The sequence below is a fragment of the Castor canadensis genome, chromosome 4, assembly GCF_047511655.1.
Source record: "Castor canadensis chromosome 4, mCasCan1.hap1v2, whole genome shotgun sequence".
NCBI lineage: Eukaryota > Metazoa > Chordata > Mammalia > Rodentia > Castoridae > Castor > Castor canadensis.
The window spans coordinates 137,806,801-137,826,498 of NC_133389.1; positions in this window are offsets into that span (position 1 = coordinate 137,806,801).

Sequence of the window (19,698 nt, forward strand, 5' to 3'; positions counted from 1 at the left end):
CCAAATTCAGGTCTGTGAAAATAAGAATGCAGTCTATTTGAAATGGTAACTTAACCAGGATAAGATAAACATGGAATCTAAAGAAAAATAGTATTATTTTTATGGCTTGTTTTTGACTGACTATGAAAAGTAGAGTGCTAAAATTTGGAAAAATACAAGATAAAACAAGACGCAGAAAGAGAAGCATGTTCTAGATAGAAGAGGACATGCTCAGAAGGTCATTTTTGTTATGAGGTAGAAATAATTTAACCAGTAACTAGACATAGTGGAAGAACAGAGGCACTAAAAGATAAAACTCTAAACACCAGTAGAAGTGGAAAGAGGAAGATTTTTGAGGAAACAGAAAAAAGAAAATTTCAAATGAAAGCATTGCTGGTAAAGCAAGCTGCTTATATGGTGGTGAATCTTTCATCATAGATAGTTTTAAAAGTTGGAGGATTGTAGGTAAGATTGCTGCACTGAGAAAGGTTTGGGATGCAGAACTACAAATGTGTTATTAGATAATATTGCAAGTATTCTTTTTTTTTTCATTTATTCACGTGCATACATTGTTTGGGTCATTTCTTAAAAATGAATCTTTTTTGTTTTATATTCTCTGAATTTATTAAATGTTACTTAGGTAGAAATCCATGTGGACTGTGGATATTCAAATGCATAGGTAAAAAAAATCAACAAGCATATAAAAAGCATGAGAAAAGCATGTACACATCAAAGGAATGCTTCTTGGGAATGTGAACAAAACTGCATTACCAGAAACCACCTCCCATGGTAGTGTTCTCCAATTCCTGTGGAATGGTGCCTAGACCTGAATCTGTGCTCACCTTCATACCCGAACTCTTGGCCTTGAGTCTGTTTGGTTAGAACTGTGAGTTACTTCTAACTCTAGTTTCTGTTTCATGGGTTATACACTAAATTTGGCTAGTATCAAATGTTTTTCTTCACCAAGTGACTTTATCCCTGATAAGTATGTAAATCAAGAATTTTTCTAGGTGGAATAATATATTGTAGATTTCCTTAAAAATTATAAATGATAAAAGGGTAATATAATAACAGACTTTGGATGTCATCTGAAATGACCTCTGTATTATTTAGATGTTGGTGAGTCCAAAGTACCAGAAATGGTCATAGAAAGCAGATCTTTGGTGAGTTACTAGAATTGGCTCCAAGGGATAGAGACATTAACTGCCACCCTTTTCTGGCTGCTTCCTGTATCCTACATCATTTTTGTGTTCCTTGAAACTCAAATAAACTCCTTGCTCCTGAATCTTTATTTCAGAGTTTAGATGATGTTAAGCTTAAATTCCAAGAGTGATTCCTGCTTTTCTGATTTTTGCAATTAAACACTTAAAGACATAGAGACTTAAAGAATCATAGACAGGATACAATGTATGAAAACACAAAAGAGAATGGGATCCAAAACACTGGTACCTACACTGGATTTAAATAAGTTCAGGCACAACTGTATTAAAACAGGACAGCAAGAGGAAAGAGAGAATGGATACAGAACTCCTGAACACCTCAGAGGTGTGCTTGCTTGCTGAAATACAAAAATGTTGAACCTAATGTCTCCTCTCTTTTTAAAACAATTTTGAGACATATATTTGTACATTTCTATGAGGGTACAGAATAATAATTGGATACATAGATATAATGTATAATTATCAAATCAGAAAAATAAGCACTTCTATCTCTTCAAACATTAATTATTTTTATGTGTTTGGAAACTTCACACATTTACTTTTCTATTGTGAAAAATATAGAATTTTTTAGTAGTCAATATACTGTACAATAGAAAACCTTAGCTAATTCTTCCTATCTGATTGTGTTTTACTGTCCTTTATATATCTTTTTCTGTGCCCTAACCCTAGGCTTCAAAGAACTTTATTCCACTCTCTTCTATCACATTGACTTTTTTGGGTCTACAAATAAGTGAAAACATGTTATATTCATCTGTCTGTTCTTGGTTTATTTCACTGAATGTATTGATCCAGTTCCGATCAAGTTTTACAAGTTACAAGATTTTATTCTTTTTATGGCTGAATAATATTCTATTTTTTATATGTTACCATATTTTTCGGCTTCTTCACTTTTAAACTTCCTTTAGAAGCTATTATCAAAATTTGTCTGAGACTTCTTGTCATTACTGTAGCCAACTCTAATTTAATAAGATTGCCTCATTCATTCTTTTAATATGTTAATGAAGTCAATAAATCATGACCAAGCCTTTCAGAACTGAGAACCACTTCTACTCCTTTGGGTGCCCTTTTATTTCTGCACTGATTTCTTAGTACTGAATTTTAAAGCCTAACTCTCAAAGAGCTAATTTACTCATAATTATTGCATGAAGTTTCTCACTGAAGATCATAACTACTCACTAAAGACAAGTCGAAAAAGATACAAAGTTCTAGAGAGGTTTAGAAAAGATAGAGGACCTTCAGTTAGAGAATCAGGAAAGTCTATGCAGAAGACTCATTTGCATTTGGAAATGAACCTTTATTGATGGCAAAGTAAGGAAAAAGCTAAGCCAGGACACTAGTGATTCACACTTGTAATGCTAGCTCCCTGGGATGCTGAGATTGGAAGGATTGTAGTTCAAGGCCAGCCCTGGCAAACATTGAGATCCCCATCTAAACAGAAAAAAACTGGGCATGGTGTCATGCACTGTCATCTCAGCAATAGTAGGAAAACTTGAAATAGGGTCTTTGCAAAAAGAAAGATCCTATCTCCAACATAACCAAAGCAAAAAGGAAGGTATGGCTTAAGTGGTAGACTGCCTAGGAAAGCCTGAGTTCAAACTCTACTCTCCGCTCCACCCCCCCCCCAAAAAAAAGTAAAGAAAGGAGAAGGAAAAAGGAAAGAAAGATGGCTGGCAGAGTGACTCAAGAGGTAGATCATCTGCTTAGTAAGTGTGAAGCTCTGAGTTCAAACCCCAGTACCACCACCAAAAATGGATAGATCAGGTTAAAAAATGTGAGAAAGAAGAACAAAGTAGATTTAAGGACAAATGTTATAAAGTTTAAAGAAAAAAGTTGGAGAGACAAATTTGAAAAACATGAAAGCCTTAATTAAACAAAGAATATACTCAGTTTGATAAGCAATGAAGCATTATAAAAGTGATAGCAATTCAAGAGCTTGTTTTATTGAATCTATGCTTTTGTAGATGCTACTCATCTGTAGTTCTGTCTCTGTTCTTTGTGATTCAGAGCATAGCACTGTGGTACTTGCTGCTTGCCAAGTTAAGCATGGAGTTATTCATAGTAGTCATCTTGGAATTCGTCTATTCATTTTAATTTATAATACACCCAAAGTAGCTATGACACTGGGTGGTACATTTCCAGATATCATCATTGTTGTACTGCTTCCCCATAATGTTCACTCAGTCCTGAAAGCATGCCTGCCTACCCTGCATGAAGTACTGTTCTTCCTGTTGCTCTTCAGCTTCAGTTTGGAACTCTGGTTTTGTCTTTCTGCTTGGATGAGAATCCCTATGAAGCTGCTTCTTACAAAACACACCACACCTGTATTGAGAGACTGCATGCTCAGACTTCTTTATCAGAGACATGACCACCAAATTCAACTTGAAATGTGAGATGTAGGTGTCCACAAATATAACTTTCCAAGTTATAATCAGAATTTTACATTTAATTTATTACTGTCTCTGCATTAAGAAACTTATTTGTGCAGTTTTTCTATAGTTTATTCTTGCAATAATTTTCTAAAAATAGGTAAGATATTGTATTCATTAGAGATAGTCCCTAATGTAAATCATAATTTTGAATATAAAATCTTGTATATACATATATATATATATACATATATAAATATATATATACATAAATATATATATATATATGAAATTATAGGGTACTTTTTGGTAATCTCAAAGTTTGAGCTCAAATCTCAATTCTTGATGCTTCTGAGTTTGGTGAGTTTGAACAACTGACTCACTGTGTCTGTAGTTTCCATATATTAGTAAAAGAAAGATATCATAAAAATTATATAATATAATAGAAATAAAGATATTTAGCATCATTCTTATACTATTAGCATTTAAGGAATGCTTTGGTTTTTTTCTCTTCAGACAATTGCAATCATTTGGATCTGCCATATTTTAGCCTTTTTAATTAATCAAGAATGCTAGATATATCTCTGGTAAGCAAAAAAAAGATGCTTGTCATATTTATACACTATGAATACTTGCAGAAGTGAGATTTTCCCTAAATTTTAATTTAAGATTTATCAGGGTGTTCAGAATACATTCACTCTACCAATGCCCCAATTTTTAGAAATTAGAAGTTGTTCTTAAAATGCACATCATAATGGCTCAAATAACCATAATATTGCCAATCAAGAAAATACTAGTAAGTCAAGGTGTTGAAATAGTTGAAGTCTGTTTCAATCTTTATAGTAATGAATTATAAATACAAACCACTTAATATTTTGTATTCATCTGTAAAACAGAATATAGGACATGCACATATGCTCAGAACTAAAATGTCATAATTTTATGATGCTCTATTCCTGAAAATTCTTAATAAAGAATTTAAAATATGAACTATCTTTAAAATAGTAATGTTTCAAAGAACACAGGAGGCATCTTCAGTTGTCTAATTTCACTTTCCCTGGATCACAGTTCAAGAATAGCTTGATGTTTTCAACAACTTAAAGAATACAGTAGTTGAAAATGGAAGAAAATGAAGTGTTTAAAGAAAACAAAAAACAAAAAATAATAATACATGCCTTTCATGTCCACTTTTAGAAGGCTCCCATTTTCCACTGAGGAGTAGCCACCATGAGCACAGCCGTTCTGCATTACCTTCCCAAGATGTGTATCATCATGTGAGCATCTTGAATCACAAGGTCATGGTCACTGTTCCTATGGATAATGACAAAGTGAGATGGAGGAAAATATAGATTTATTAACAGCAGAGAATAAAGCTCCTATGTTTCTCTTCAGCTTTTGTTAAGTTTTGAGTGCCTAGGATCTCAGTTTTAATGATGTTTACTTCTTCCTCTATTTTTTATATTGTTTCTAAAATTGCATCATCAATACCAAATCATCAATTCATCATCCTCCTCTCTGACATGCTTGTTTCCATTTTCTAGCTTACTAAAGCAAACTTCCTATTTGAAGCACTTACCATTGAGAACTCCTATTCACCGAGCCCTCCACCATAAATCTCAGTATGTCTTCACTGTTCTTACCCTGCTTAATTTTCAGAGGCCATCATTAAAATCAGTTTGTTACCAATATCTTCAATTTCCATCCTCTATCCTTCTTTCTCACATGGCCAAACAGAATCCTGCTTATTTCCTTTGAGCTTTCATCCGCACAACTGAAAGTTGCTAGATAAAAATCACATAGATTGGCTTCATAATAATATATTCATGTTTATTAGTATTACGTAGTCAATATCAACCCATCAAATCTTACTCAATCTTCAGTATGGTTGCTAAAATGGTTATAATACCAATGACTGTTTCAATGCATTTACCACACTAACTCATGTTTTTATCTTTTTGTCAGCTTCTCACCACAGTTACAAAAATAGTATGTAAAGACTCTTGAACCCTCAAGCAAGAGCACACCTTATCTCATTACCAAACACAAACATAACTTGAACTTGTACTGTTCTCTCTTTCTTCACTCTTGTTGTAATGGATCTGAGGTGTTGGAGTCTCACTTATCCTAAAAGATAACACTTTCATTGTATGACAGCTCCTATTTTTACTCCTCAGTCTTAAGTCCACTGATTATATCCTGCCTCTACAAAGTCTTCCCCCTGAGCATTCATATATTCTCTGGCATTTCTCATATTAAAGGGAAACAGGGAGGCAGAGACAGAAGGATCTCAAATTCAAGGCCTGCCCAGACAAAGTTAGCAAGACTCAGAAACAATATAAACAAAAGGCTGGGGATATGACTCAAGAGGTGGAGTACTTAAGCGTGCAAAAGCAAGGCATCAGGTTCAAACCCTAGCACCAAAAAATGAAGATAAAACTTTTGGAATCCGTATTCCTTTCCACATGCTATAATATCTCACACTTTTGAAGTCAAATTTTGGGAAGAACTGTTCCACATACTACTTATCTATTAAGCCTACATTGAATCCACCCTCACTCCCCATCTGGCTTCTACCTTTGCCGTTATATCAAAACTGCTCTTAGTAAAGACACCAATACTATGTTCTTCCCACCCCCAATCTTTCACTTGAACTATTCCAACTCAGCTTTCAGAGAGTCAAAAAATTTATTTCCTCAGTGGTACCTTCCACACCAATACTGAATCATGCTATCACAGCATTCTGTACTTAATCTTCTTGGGATTTATCAACATAAGTTGCAATTCAAACATATTTTTGTTGCACCAAGGCACATCACTGTGTGATAGTTCAGCAAAATGAAAATCCTAGCTCCAAACATCTCTAAGTGTTGTAATACCATGATAAACAGTGAAACTCACAAAAGTAAATCTGACCATTGCAACTACCCTCCAAAGACTCACTCAGCAATCCAAGAGCTCTAGTATGCTTTCCACTCCACCCTGCCTGAACGTTTGAATTTCACCTCCAGCTAATCAGCTCTCTTCCTCATTTTTTACCCAACTGCTTTGCTATCTCTTTATTACATAAAGCAGTATTACTGCATAATACTGCATAATACTGCTTTATGTAATTCCCTGAATAATGATTAAAACATCCCTATGAAGGATAGCCACTAGGTAAGTAGGAAAGGCTAAAATCTCTTCAATAATTTATAGTTTAAAACTCTATTTACGCAGTCTCCATCTTTCTGAGAACTTTTATATGAGAGAATGAAGTAGTGAATAAATGCTTGACAAAGAGGACTAGTTGTGATTTCTTAATTCACTAAAAAGTATACCAAGAGAAAAGAATAAAATTGTTAGAATGAAGTATTTGTCCTGTTTTATGGTTTTGAAATGCTGCCCTTTCTTCTGGAGGTCTAAGTAATTAGAATTCCAGTATCTTTATTTAATTTTGCTTTGGTACAGAACTAGGAAGAGCATAACTATGGCATGCCATATAATTACTTTCTGATTTGATGTGCCATTTTAATTAATTTGGAGTTAAGTTCCCATACTACAAGATAAAAAATGGTAGAATTCATATTATGCCTTCAGTTTTCCCATTACTCTGGGGAGGAGAAGGGAGAATACTAAAGTTGTAATACCAAACTTTACAAGCTAATGAAAATTTAAGACTAGCACAGATTTTGTGCTGTTCAGGTAAGACACACATTATCTGAGGAATATTTAGCATCAAATATGTATTTTAAGCTACCTCAAAAAAATTTTTGGTTAACAAAATAATACAGTTTCTTAGGAAATGATTGAAAGAGTATTTCTGAACCATTTTCATGATTGTCATCTTTAAAAACCTATTGATACTAAAATATTTCTCTATTTAAAACAAATAGATGCTCTCTGACCCAAAATCAAAATCACTATAATTTATATCTGAAATTATTCAGTGACTAAAATTCCATTTCCCCACTACTATTAACCAACATTCCTTCTCACCTAACTAAGTATGCAGTGACTCCTTTCCCAAACCTAGTCATAATTTTTCTCAGCAGGTCGTGCAGACCATTGCCAGTATGGCTTTCCTAGTCCTTCACCTGCTTGGATCATTCCAGAATACCACCTTTTACGTAAGAAGAATGGTTGTCTATATGTTTATGTCCAGTAAGGAACTTATTCTTTTGCTTTCCAAAATAACTTCTTATAAATTCCATATTCAAGGAATAATGAAGAAAATTTTATTAATTTCTATCCTTATTTTATGATGCACATTTTGCTTGTCAGGCATCCATAGACTCAGGTGACTTGATTATTCTAAACTAGGGGTTACCAATACTTTCTAAGAAGGGACAGACAGCAAATATTGTTGGCTTACTGTCCCTCTCCTACACTCATTATAATGGCCAGAGGGACATAAGAAAAAAAGCAAGGTTACTGAAGTCAAATTGACATGTATTGAAATTGTGGTAATTTCAATATAAGTTGGAGCAAGTCATAGTACCTCTTTTTCATTCACTTGAGCCACACCCCCAGCCCTTATTGCTTTTTTATTCTTTTTTTGTTAAGCGTAAAGTGGGAGAAATTATTGAGGAAGAAAATTATAAAGTGAAACAGTAGAGCCCCCAGGGTTAGGGAGGGGGGTCAATCTCAAGAGAGGGTGCCCAAGAAAGGGCTTGATTTGAAGTTCTTTATCCATTCTCTCCAGGGCATTGCTCAATCTCTATGCTAATTAGGTTACAGAACTGCATTTTGGTTGCCTGTTCTTGCAACATTCTGATTGGTCAGTCCTGATCTTCTACCCTCTGTCCTGTCTTTCCTTCTTTCTACCCTTTAAGATCACAGGGAGGTCATAATGGAGGTTTTCAGGGACACTTCTTTCTAACTCATTCCCCCCTCCCTCTGAAGGAGTAACACTAACTGCCATCAGGGAAAAGGGGCGATGACAGCTCTGGCTGCTTCCAGCTAGAAAGGGGCATTGGAGCAGGGTGCCAGTGGCTCACTCCTATAATCCTAGCTACTCAGGAGGCAGAGATCAGGAGGATCACAATTTGAAGCTAGCCTGGGCAAATAGTTCGTGAGACCCTGTCTTGAAAAACTCTTCACAAAAATAGGGCTGGTGGATTGGCTCAAGGTGTAGGTCCTGAGTTCAAGCCCCAGCACCACAAAAAAAAAAAAAAGAAAGAAAAAGAAAAAAAAGAAAGGGGCATGAATAGAAAATGGCAGTCAGGCCCTTCTCACAGAAGCTTATATAAAAGTCCCTAGTAAATGATGCTCTTTATGTGAGGCTCCCATTCTTATCACAAACCCAGGAGATGACAGGGAAATTTAGTTGGCAGGAAATTTAGTTGACAAGTTGCCAGGACCAGGACTGGGAGACATCCAGTTATTTTTTACTAAAAGAGAAATCAAACATAAATTTATGAGCACCATTCTTTAAAGGAAAAGATTTTTTTAACTGTGAATAAAAAACAATAGAATTTTTAAGAAGAATCACAAAAACATTAAGGAAAATGTATAGTTTACTGAAACTATCTCTCATTTATAGAAATGGTATAGTAGATTGATAACTGCTACTTTGTAATCTTTGTTTCATTTCAGGCCTTAGACGATATTGTCTCTGGTAAGGAAAGGCTGTGAGGCCTTTAAAATGGATTTTAACAGGGGTGGCATCAACTGCCCTGTCTCTTTTATCTGAGAGGCCGTACTTCTGGATCCACATCTATTCCCATTAAGAGTATACATAATACTTACCCCAGTGCCATGAGAATAGCAGTGTTCATACATGCCAAAATGTCTCTCCCCAATAAGGGGGTTGGGCTTTCTGGCATAATTAGGAAGGCATGTGTGAAAAGGAAGCCATTCCATTTATAACTGAGAGGGCAAGAGAAGTATCTGGTTAGAGACTTTCCTGACATACCTACCCTTTCCAGTTATTTAGTGGCTAGAAGAGTCCAGGATTTAAGGGAAGGACAGAATAACTAGCTTCTTTATTAAAGAGGAAATTTATGCACATTCACTTCACAGTTAAAATTACCCAAGGTTCCACCTCAGAGGTATCAGTCTGAAGAATGTGAGCTGATTGAGGACACCTCAGGCCCCCTCAGTCCAGTTGCTGAGCCATTCTGGAGGGCTCTGGCCCCAGAGACCTTCTCCACTGGGGACAGTCAGATCTTCAATGGTCTCCCCTGTAAATGGGACAGGACTTTATAAAAGCTTAAGTGTGTGATTAAGTTAACTGTAATCTAAGAGTTGCCTGAAAGATTTTCTAAGGTCATGTTAAACTAGAACCTGATTCTCTATGTCCAGAATAACAAGGCTATCTTAATACTGCTCTGCTCTGAGTAACATCTGTAAGAAACTGTCTTAAGGAAAGATATTATTAGAATAATTACTCATATTTTCTGTCAATCTTGTCAAACTTTTGACTACTTAGGAAGCTAAACCTTAACTAATAAAAGCTCATTTAAGTATGTGTTCATGTAAAGGTCTCTTAAATGACCACCTTATAAATGTGTGATGAAACTATTATTTTAAGTAATTTCAACATAAGTGAGTTAAAGTATGTGGAGATGTGTTTAAACTTTATCTAAATATTGCTCAAACATATAGAGTTAAAATGTGTACATTTAGTACAGATGAAAGGACCAGCTACTGTGATGCTCTCTTTTATACCTCCTTTCTCTGCCTTCACCATGCCTCTTTATTTGGCATTTAGTGGCAGGTGACCAGACCTGGCATATGGAATCTCACAAGTTTGGGCCTTGGACCCAAAATTCAGGTTTCATTCTTACTGTTGGGTCTGGAGACCTAAACTGCAGATAAGTGAGTTTCCCATTCCCTATGGAGACCACTATGATTCTTGCATCCTGAGAAGGAGATGTAACTCTAGATTCCTGGACCCTAAAGAGGAGATACAGGGTCTCATAGATCTGCCATATGGCTGATGAGCAAAATGCTCTCAAGATTGCTCCCTCTCCCCCCACCAATAAGGGGCAAACAAACCAGCTCATCTAAGAAAGACCACAAATCCACGGCCAATGAAAAGAGCCCACCTAACCCTTACCCAAACCCAGAGTTAAAACATCCATAAAAGCATCAGCCTTTGCCTGAGCACCAAGCCATAGGTTTCCAGGCTCTGCTACGTTGCTCTAGCTGTGGCCTTACCTTTCTGTCTAATAAATCCTACCTCATGTACCAGCCTTGGCTCACAAGTCAATCATCTGCCTCATGAGCCAGTTCTCTGGCCTGTGAAGGACAGGACCCTCAACACTGGCCTACAACATTTTACACTAGCATATAACATCACCTATCAAGATTCAAGGCCTTATTCCCAAGGTAAAAACTAAGTTATTGCATGTGTGTAATATGTGTAAAGTGTAATACTAACGGTTACTAATCCCTTTACATGTTAAATGTGTTTATTTTCTCCAAGTAAGCCTTCAAAAGTACATCTCAAAAATGCTACACAAATGAGGCAAGAAAGGTAGATGAGGAGATAGGAAAATTATATTTTAATATATATTTATTTGCATTTCAATCTTTTCTTTTTTTTATTTTATTATTCATATGTGCATACAAGGCTTGGGTCATTTCTCCCCCCAACCCCTCCCCCTCCCTTACCACCCACTCTGCCCCCTCCCTCTCCCCCCCTCAATACCCAGCAGAAACTATTTTGCCCTTATCTCTAATTTTGTTGTAGAGAGAGTATAAGCAATAATAGGAAGGAACAAGGGTTTTTGCTGGTTCAGATAAGGATAGCTATACAGGGAGTTGACTCACATTAATTTCCTGTGCATGTGTGTTACCTTCTAGGTTAATTCTTTTTGATCTAAACTTTTCTCTAGTTCCTGGTCCCCTTTTCCTATTGGCCTCAGTTGCTTTTAAGGTATCTGCTTTAGTTTCTCTGCATTAAGGGCAACAAATGCTAGCTAATTTTTTTAGGTGTCTTGCCTATCCTCACCCCTCCCTTGTGTGCTCTCGCTTTTATCATGTGCTCAAAGTCCAATCCCATTGTTGTGTTTGCCCTTGATCTAATGTCCACATATGAGAGAGAACATATGATTTTTGGTCTTTTGGGCCAGGCTAACTATTTTAACATATATTTAAAAGGCCAAATTCAGACATTGTGATGAGGAAGTAAACATTGAAAAAGCAGAACAGCTACCCTTTCCCATCTTCTTTTAGATGCTAAGTTACAGGAACAGGGAGACATAAAGGAGCTATCTGATTCTGCTTTTCTCTTTGAGATGGTAACAAGCTCCTAGTCTCCTTGGATGGGTGAAGAATAACCCAGTCTAGCAGAGGGAAGTTCTAAAACACACCTATTGTCTCTGTGATTTGGGTAAGACAGGATGACCCCTCCCTGTTCTAACAGCCATCTCAGCCGTCTAGACCCATTATCATTTTTCTTTTCCCACTTTATTTTTTTTATTCATTTATTCATATGTGCACACATTGTTCAGGTCATTTCTCCCCTCTACCCTCTACCCCCTCTATCTCCCCCCACCCTCCTCACTTCCAGGCGGAATCTGTTCTGTCCTTATCTCTAAAGACCCATTATCTTTGACCACATGCATTCCCTAAATCTCCAGTATAAAACTAAGACTAATGGGGGCCACCATTTTGAGTCTCTACTCCCATTTCCTGTGTGGGAGCAGGAAATGTTTCTTTTTTTCCATTTCTCTTCACTTTTATCCTGCTATACTAAATTTCTTTCTTAATAATCTTTTCTATTATTTTTACTGTATCTTTTGTGTCTTGCTTGAATTCTTTTCCTGCCAGATATAAAAACCAAAGTATTTATCAATGCTATTTTTCTAGTAAAACCAAACTGTTATCCTCCAAATTAAAGTGTTAATGATGGTAGACATTTACAGTTTGTATACAGGCATTTCCAATTGTAATAAGAAGAGCTTAATGATAGTAATGTAATACTGTCAATTAACTTGTCAATTATCAAATATTTAAAAAATTCAAACAATGACTGTTCTTAAGTATTCTTGTCGTCTGCAGTTTGGATCCTTCTCTAAGGTATTTATAACCAAATTCATGGAAAACATCTTTAGCAAGTATTCATTTTTCAACCGTTTTCTTTCTTTAAAGAAGACATGTACTAAGTCCCTAAATTGCCCCCAGTTGTTTCTGGCCACACAAGGTACTGAGGAAATCCCCTCAGCCTTTTATTAAAAAAAAGACTGAGAAAAGCTTTGACCAAACATACTAGTATGACCTCTGACTCCTATGAAGGATGATTAATACTAAGAGATAAGTTAATAACTCAGTCTACTCTGGATGTCTAAAAGAAACCTCAAAAGATTACATTAGGACCTAAAAATACCTTAGACAGTCTTTTAAAAATGGGTAAAACTATTTTATAACAGGGATAAAAAACAAGCTTCTGAGAGAAAATGCCTTAAAAAAAAAAAAAAAAAAGGAGAGTGAAGCCAGTCACACCTGTTTTAAATGAAGTCAAAAAGGACATTCTAACAAAACTGTACCTGGAAAAAAGAACCCTTATTGCTTTTTTTGTCATTTTTTTGGAAAGGGTCTCAATTTTGTCTGAGGCTAGCCTCAGACCATGATTAAAGTTGTGTACCACCACACCCAACTTGTTGGTTGAGATGGGGGTGTTGCTAAATTTTGCCTGGATTGGCCTCCAATTTTAATCTTTCTGATCTCTATTTCCTGAGTAGTTAGATTTACACACACATGCACTACTAAACCCAGCCCTTTTTTTTGAGTCTGTTGCATCATTTGTTAAAAGGAGACTACATCTTTGCACATGTTCACTGAATATTAAATGAGAAAGAATGTGTATAAAAAGTTTAAACACAGACTTATAATAATAAAAATAACACTGCTATTTTTGTGAATAGCAACCATTATTATTTCTAATTCTATAAAACTTGCTTCAGACTCAGGTTCATGTTTGACTGAGAAAGAACATAACTCAGTCACTTTTTATACTAAGTGCTATGATTTGAATGTGTTAAAAAGTTCATGCCTTACAAGTTTGGTCCCCAGGATGGCAGTGTTGAGAGATGACAGGAACCTCTATGAAGTGACATATAATAGAAGGTCCTTTGGTCAAGTCAGGCTACTGCCTTTGGGAGGTATTAAAGTAGTTCTCATGAGATCCCTTGGTAGTTCTTAAAAGAGGGTTGCTGCAAAAACCAGAGCCTGGCCCAGTAGGGCCTGCACAACCTTCTAGCACTGCCCTCAGCACAGTGTGACACACCTTGGAGGAAATCACGGGAACTGAGCTTCCAAAGTTGTCAGCTGAATAAACCTTTCTTCTTCATGAAGTTAGATCATCTTTGGTATTTCATTATAGTTATGAAAAAGTCTAACTATCATCAATTTATAATTTGAATATTTCAAAATTTCATTTTATAATCTATTATAACTTTTATTCTGCAAACCTGGACTCATTGGCTTATAACTTTCATTTCATAAGCATCCATCTTAATTAATAAGGTAGATGATATACAATATAATTTTGTCAAATTTCTATAATTATTTTTGAGCTAATTTTCATAGTGAAAACACTTAAGTTAATAATAAAATTGCTTTGATTGACAACTATTTAGAACATTTGGTGACTGGTTTTTTTTGGCTGGTTTAGTTCTGTTTTATTGAGAAAGGGTTTCATTAAGTAGTCCAGTCTGGCCCAAACACACTCTTCTCCTGCTTCAGCCTCCCAAGTGCTGAGATTATAGACATGCAGCACCATACCTGGAAGAAGCTACTCTTGATAGAATCCACGCATCCTGTATCATAACACTGAAACCAAATAAGAGCAGTAATAAAAGATGCTTATGATATATTTTATGCAAAAATTTAATTTACATCATACTTTGTTAAAGTGTAACAATTCATATTAAAGAAACCGTATGTAAGTATATAAGATAATTATATGACCAAAGGATCTTTATGTATCAAGAGTATATTAAGCAGAACTGTTTCACTATGTATTATGCTTTGCTTGTTGAGACATATCTATATTTCTTGCATCAAATTTTGTTCCAGGGTATATTTTTTAAGGATGTTTATATAACAAACTGAAGGATAGACTGCAGGAGGTCCCAAAAGACGACAAGTGGTCAAGGAGACACCTCTCCTTCCTAGGAAACCTCTGTCTGCACCTGAGAGACATCTCTGCCCCCAGGCAATGCAAAAAAGGCTATAAAAACCCAATACCCAACCTGATCCATGGGATCACCAGTTTCTGGGTTCCCCTGCATTCCCCAATATGCAGTCTTTCTCTTCTCTTCTCTACAAATAAAATCTTTCCAACCTCTATGGTTAGAGTCTGTCTGTGCTTTCATTCTCAGAGCAGGCTCAAGATCCCTGAGCACCTGAAATTCCTGCACGTGTCATCCGTACATCATGTTTGGCGACCACAAAGGGACCAGCCATCACCTGAGGTCAGTATAGGTTGTGCCAAACTAGGAAAGACTGCCTAGGAACATACCATGAGTGTCCGGCACTCTGGTGGAGTCTATTTCCAGGAGAGACCCCCCCGACCATGGCCTAGCTACAGTGGAACTCTCAGGCCAAACTTCTTTCTCTCTCTCTCTCTTTGTCTGTCTTGTTAAGGAGGGTTTCTCCCTTGGGAATCTGAGGAAAAGCTCTGAGCCCATTATAGCTGTAAGGCAGGCAATCTGAGGGAACTCAGACGACAGGCAGGGGTTTATACTGAACTGCCAATGCTATGTGGGAGGAACTTGACTTCAGTGCACCGAGGCTTTTTTTTTCCTCTCCTTAAACTCTAACTCTCTTTCAAGATCTGACCTGCTTAAGAGGAGGTCCAAAAACAGCTGGTGGAAAGGAAAGTTTGTCTTCAAGCCACAAAAGGTGTTCTGGCCAGGGCACTATCCAGTGTCACCTAAAGGCTGGAGACACAACTTCCTGACCCGCCCTGAGGCTTCAAAGGTGGCTAAGTCTCAGACCCCTCCAGCCATGTCTGTGACAAACAGACAATTGGATCTCTCATGCTTCCTTCATGGTTTCCGTGGCCCAAGAGTGGAGGTCACCCCTTGCTTCCAGTGATCCAGTACTGCCTTTGGGCAGGATCGACCTGGACAGCAGTGATGACCAATAATCCCTCATGTGTTGAGCCTGGAAACTCTCTTCTCCCCCAACCCTCAGCCTCTCCTTCCCCTTTCCCAGGCAGTTCAGGATGAGTGTCCCCCTCCCCACCTTTGCTGTAAATAGCAGTGAACTTCTTTCTTCAGGGAGTTTGGGAAAAATCCCTACAGGCACCAGAAGGGGCTAGTCTCCAATTTAGGTTTAACTGTCTTTGTCAGGCATCAGGTTAACTGGTTAAACAGGTTCTGCAGCCTGCCCTCAGGGAATGGAAAAAAAAAAAAAAACAGTTAAAAGGCAAAAACCTCAGGTCTTCTCCATTTTTGCCCCTTACCAGAGCAAAAGCCTTCAGATGCTCTTGCTGTCTCCTTTCATAGAAAGCATATATGCCTCACAGGATATATAGGGGACAAAAGTCTACTTCATCAGGAGTCCCTATCCATGCCTCTACAGGGGTCCTCCTTTGGGCCATGAAGGCCCTCTTGGTTACTTTGATAGAGGTATTTTTTTGCATTACAAGCCTTCAGCTGGTAGAGGAAAAGCAGGCCTACCTGGGTTGCAGGGCAAACAGGCAAGTCAAAGTAGATGAGAGATCATTTCAGGGGGATGGGTGCTCCTGAAATATCTGTAAATCCTCCACAACTTTACCCACAAGTGGCAGTGGAAGGAGCAAAGGAGAGCAGGACGCCCTCTCCCACTAGAGTTTCTCCTCATCTAGGGATGCCTAGATAAAAGGGAAACCTCTGTTAAGGTGACCATCCCTTGTTTCCCTTTTTTTAGATGAAGGATCAAGCCTCACAGATCCAGGAAAGATTCCCCCTTGCCTGCTTATTAAAACATTGGAAAGATCTTGATCCAGAAAGTCTTCAGCAAAAGCAACTCAAGCTTTACTGCACCCAGGCTTGGCCACAGTATCCTCTGGGAGATGAGGAAAAATGGCCAGAAGGAGGGAACATTAATTGTAATACCATTCTTCAATTAGATATGTTCTGTAAAAAAGAGAAAAAGTGGACCAAAGTTCCATATATTCAACTGTTCTTTTTTCCTAAGAGAACACCCAGAATGGCTGAACAAATGCAGGCTAAATACCCAGACCATGATAACCCTTTGCAAAAAGCCCCTAAACTCCCTTGAACCAAAAAACCCATCTAATGCTCCATCAGCTCCCCCTCTTCCCCCTTACCTAGCTACATCACACACCAGACATCGTCCCACAGGACTCTACCCCCTCAAGTTAATTCCTGGAGGGGATAGGGCTCACGTTCCTTTTAGAATGAGTGAACTTAAAGAAATGAAAAAGGATTTAGGAAATTACACAGAAAACCCAGATCAGTACATCCAGGCATTTAGAGAAGTCAGCCAAAACTTTGAACTGAGCTGGAAAGATGTAATGCTATTGCTATCTCAGACCCTCACTTCTCTGGAGAAATAGCAGGTGCTAGATCAGGCAATCACAGCTGGAGACAATTATCACTTAGATAAAATTGGCCCTATAGGCCTGTCTCAGACTGGGACCTCACAGGAGGAGGAGGGGGAGGGAGAAGAAAGACAAAGGCATTGGACACCTAAAAGAGAACCTCAATTCCCAATTCCAACAGGAGATCAGGCAGTGCCTAGGTATGACCCTAAGTGGGACTGAAAATGACAAGGATGAATGGAGCTGTAACCATTTCATCCACTGCATTCTTGAGGGTCTAAGAGGAGCCAAGGTAAAAACCTCTTAATTACTCCCAAATCACGGCTGTACAGCAAGGACCCTTAGAAACCCCAATAGCTTTCCTACAGAGACTTAAGGATGCTTTACAAAAGCATACCAACTTTACACCAGAGTCACAGGAAGAGGAAATCATCTTAAAAGATAAATTTCTAACACAGTCAACACCAGATATCCATAAAAAGCTTCAGAAACTGGTGGCTGATGGAAGTAGAGATGTAGACCAATTGGCGGGGAAAACAATGGAAGGTACACTGTCCCAGGTTCCCAGGGGAACCAAGGCCAGAGCCTCCCACCCAATGACGGGTCCCTGGGCCTCCAATCCAGGCTCTGTAACCACCATAAAAGCAGAGGAGCCCCAGGTTAAGCACAGGGTCAACTTCCTTATCAATACTGGAGCCAGCATCTCATTATTCCTTTCTCTCCCAGACCCATTCCTCCAAGAAAATTACTGTTCGAAGCATAACAGGCCAGTATTTAGAGCATTATTTCACTCAGGCTTTAGCCTGCTCCTGGGGAGATTTCCATTTCTGTCACTCCTTTTTAATTGTCCCAGAAACTCTTACTCCTCTGCTAGGGAGAGTACTTCTATCTAATTGGGGGTACAGATGCTTTTACACCCAAGAGAGTAATTTTGCTTGTGCCTAATAGAGGAACAAGTAGACCCCACAGTGTGGATGAATGAACACACTGTGAGACAGGTTGTCCCAGTTCTAATTCATCTCAAGGATCCCTCCTGGTTTCCCCATCAAAAACAATGTCCTTTAAAGCCAGAAGTTAAGGAGGGGCTAATTCTCATAATCAAAGACTTAAAGAGTCAGAGACTACTAATAGAATGTTTCAGCCCAACAATACTCCCATTCTCAATGTCAGGAAGGGACCTAACAAATGGAGGCTAGTCCAGGATCTCCAACTGATCAATGAAGCAGTAGTGCCTCTCCAAATCCCTATATACTTTTAGCCCAATTACCTCCAGGTACCGCTTACTACTCTGTCCTGGACTTAAAGGATGCCCTCTTTTGCATTCCCTTACACTTTAAAAGTCAGCCTATCTTTGCCTTTGAGGACCCCACAAGAAAGTCTGGACAGGTCACTTGGACTGTCCTCCCCCAGGGATTCAGAGACAGTCCCCACCTCTTTGGGTTAGCTCTAACCCAAGACTTGCAGAGTGGCAATATCCACAAACTACTCTGCTACAATATGTAGATGACCTCCTGCTCTGTGGACCAAGTGAGCCTGTCATTTCCCAAGCCACTGAATCCTTACTAAACTTCTTAGCAGATAGAGGATATAAAATCTCTAAAGAAAAAGCCCAATTGTGTCAGTCTAGGGTTACATATTTAGGTCTTGTCCTGGAGAAAAAAATGAGGTCTCTAGGAGAGATAGAATCCATCCAATCTTGATGTTTCCTGTACCTAAAACTCTAAAGCAATTGAGGGCCTTTTTGGGGGTCATAGGATACTGTAGAATTTGGATCCTGGGATATGCAGACCTAGCCAGGCCCTTATATCAAATCCTTAAGGAAGCACAGAAGGATACACAGCCCTTTATTGAGTGGGATGACAAGTCAGAAAATGCATTCCACAGGTTAAAGAAGGCTCTTATGACAGCTCCCTCCCTGGGTCTCCCATTACAAGACAAGTTTCAATTATATGTCTATGATAAGGGAGGACTGGCCTTGGGCATGGTGACTTAGCTCTGGGGCATCACTCCCCAGCCAGCAGGCTACTTAAGCAAAGAGTTAGATCAGGCAACCAAGGGATGGCCAGGATGCCTTAGGGCAATGGCTACAGTAAGCCTTCTAGTGCCTGAAGTTCAGAAACTTATCCTAAACCACCCCCTAATGGTTTATATCCCACACAACCTAGGGGGAATTTTAAACTCAAAAGGAGAACTTTGGCTATCTGACAATCATCTACTTAAATACCAGGTCAGCTTCTGGGAGGAACCAAAATAACTTTAAGGACCTGTCAGAGCCTAAATCTTGCATCCATTCTACCAGAGGCAGAAGGAAATTCTAAACACTCACGTGAGGAGGTACTTATGGAAAATTATGCTGCCCAACATAACTTAACTGATTGGCCCTTAAAAAAACCCAGATCTAGAATTATACACTGATGGCAGTTCCTTTGTCAAGAATGGTGTCAGATATGCAGGGTTTGCAGTTGTAACAGAATTTGGCATCCTCAAATCAGGTCCTCTTCCTCCTAATACAAGTGCTCAATTGGCAGAATTAGTGGCCCTAACAGAAGCCTTAAAACTATCAAAAGAACAGAGAGTAAACATCTATACAGATTCTAAGTATGCCTTCCTAATCCTGCATGCTTATGCAGTCATCTGGAAGAAAAGGAAAATG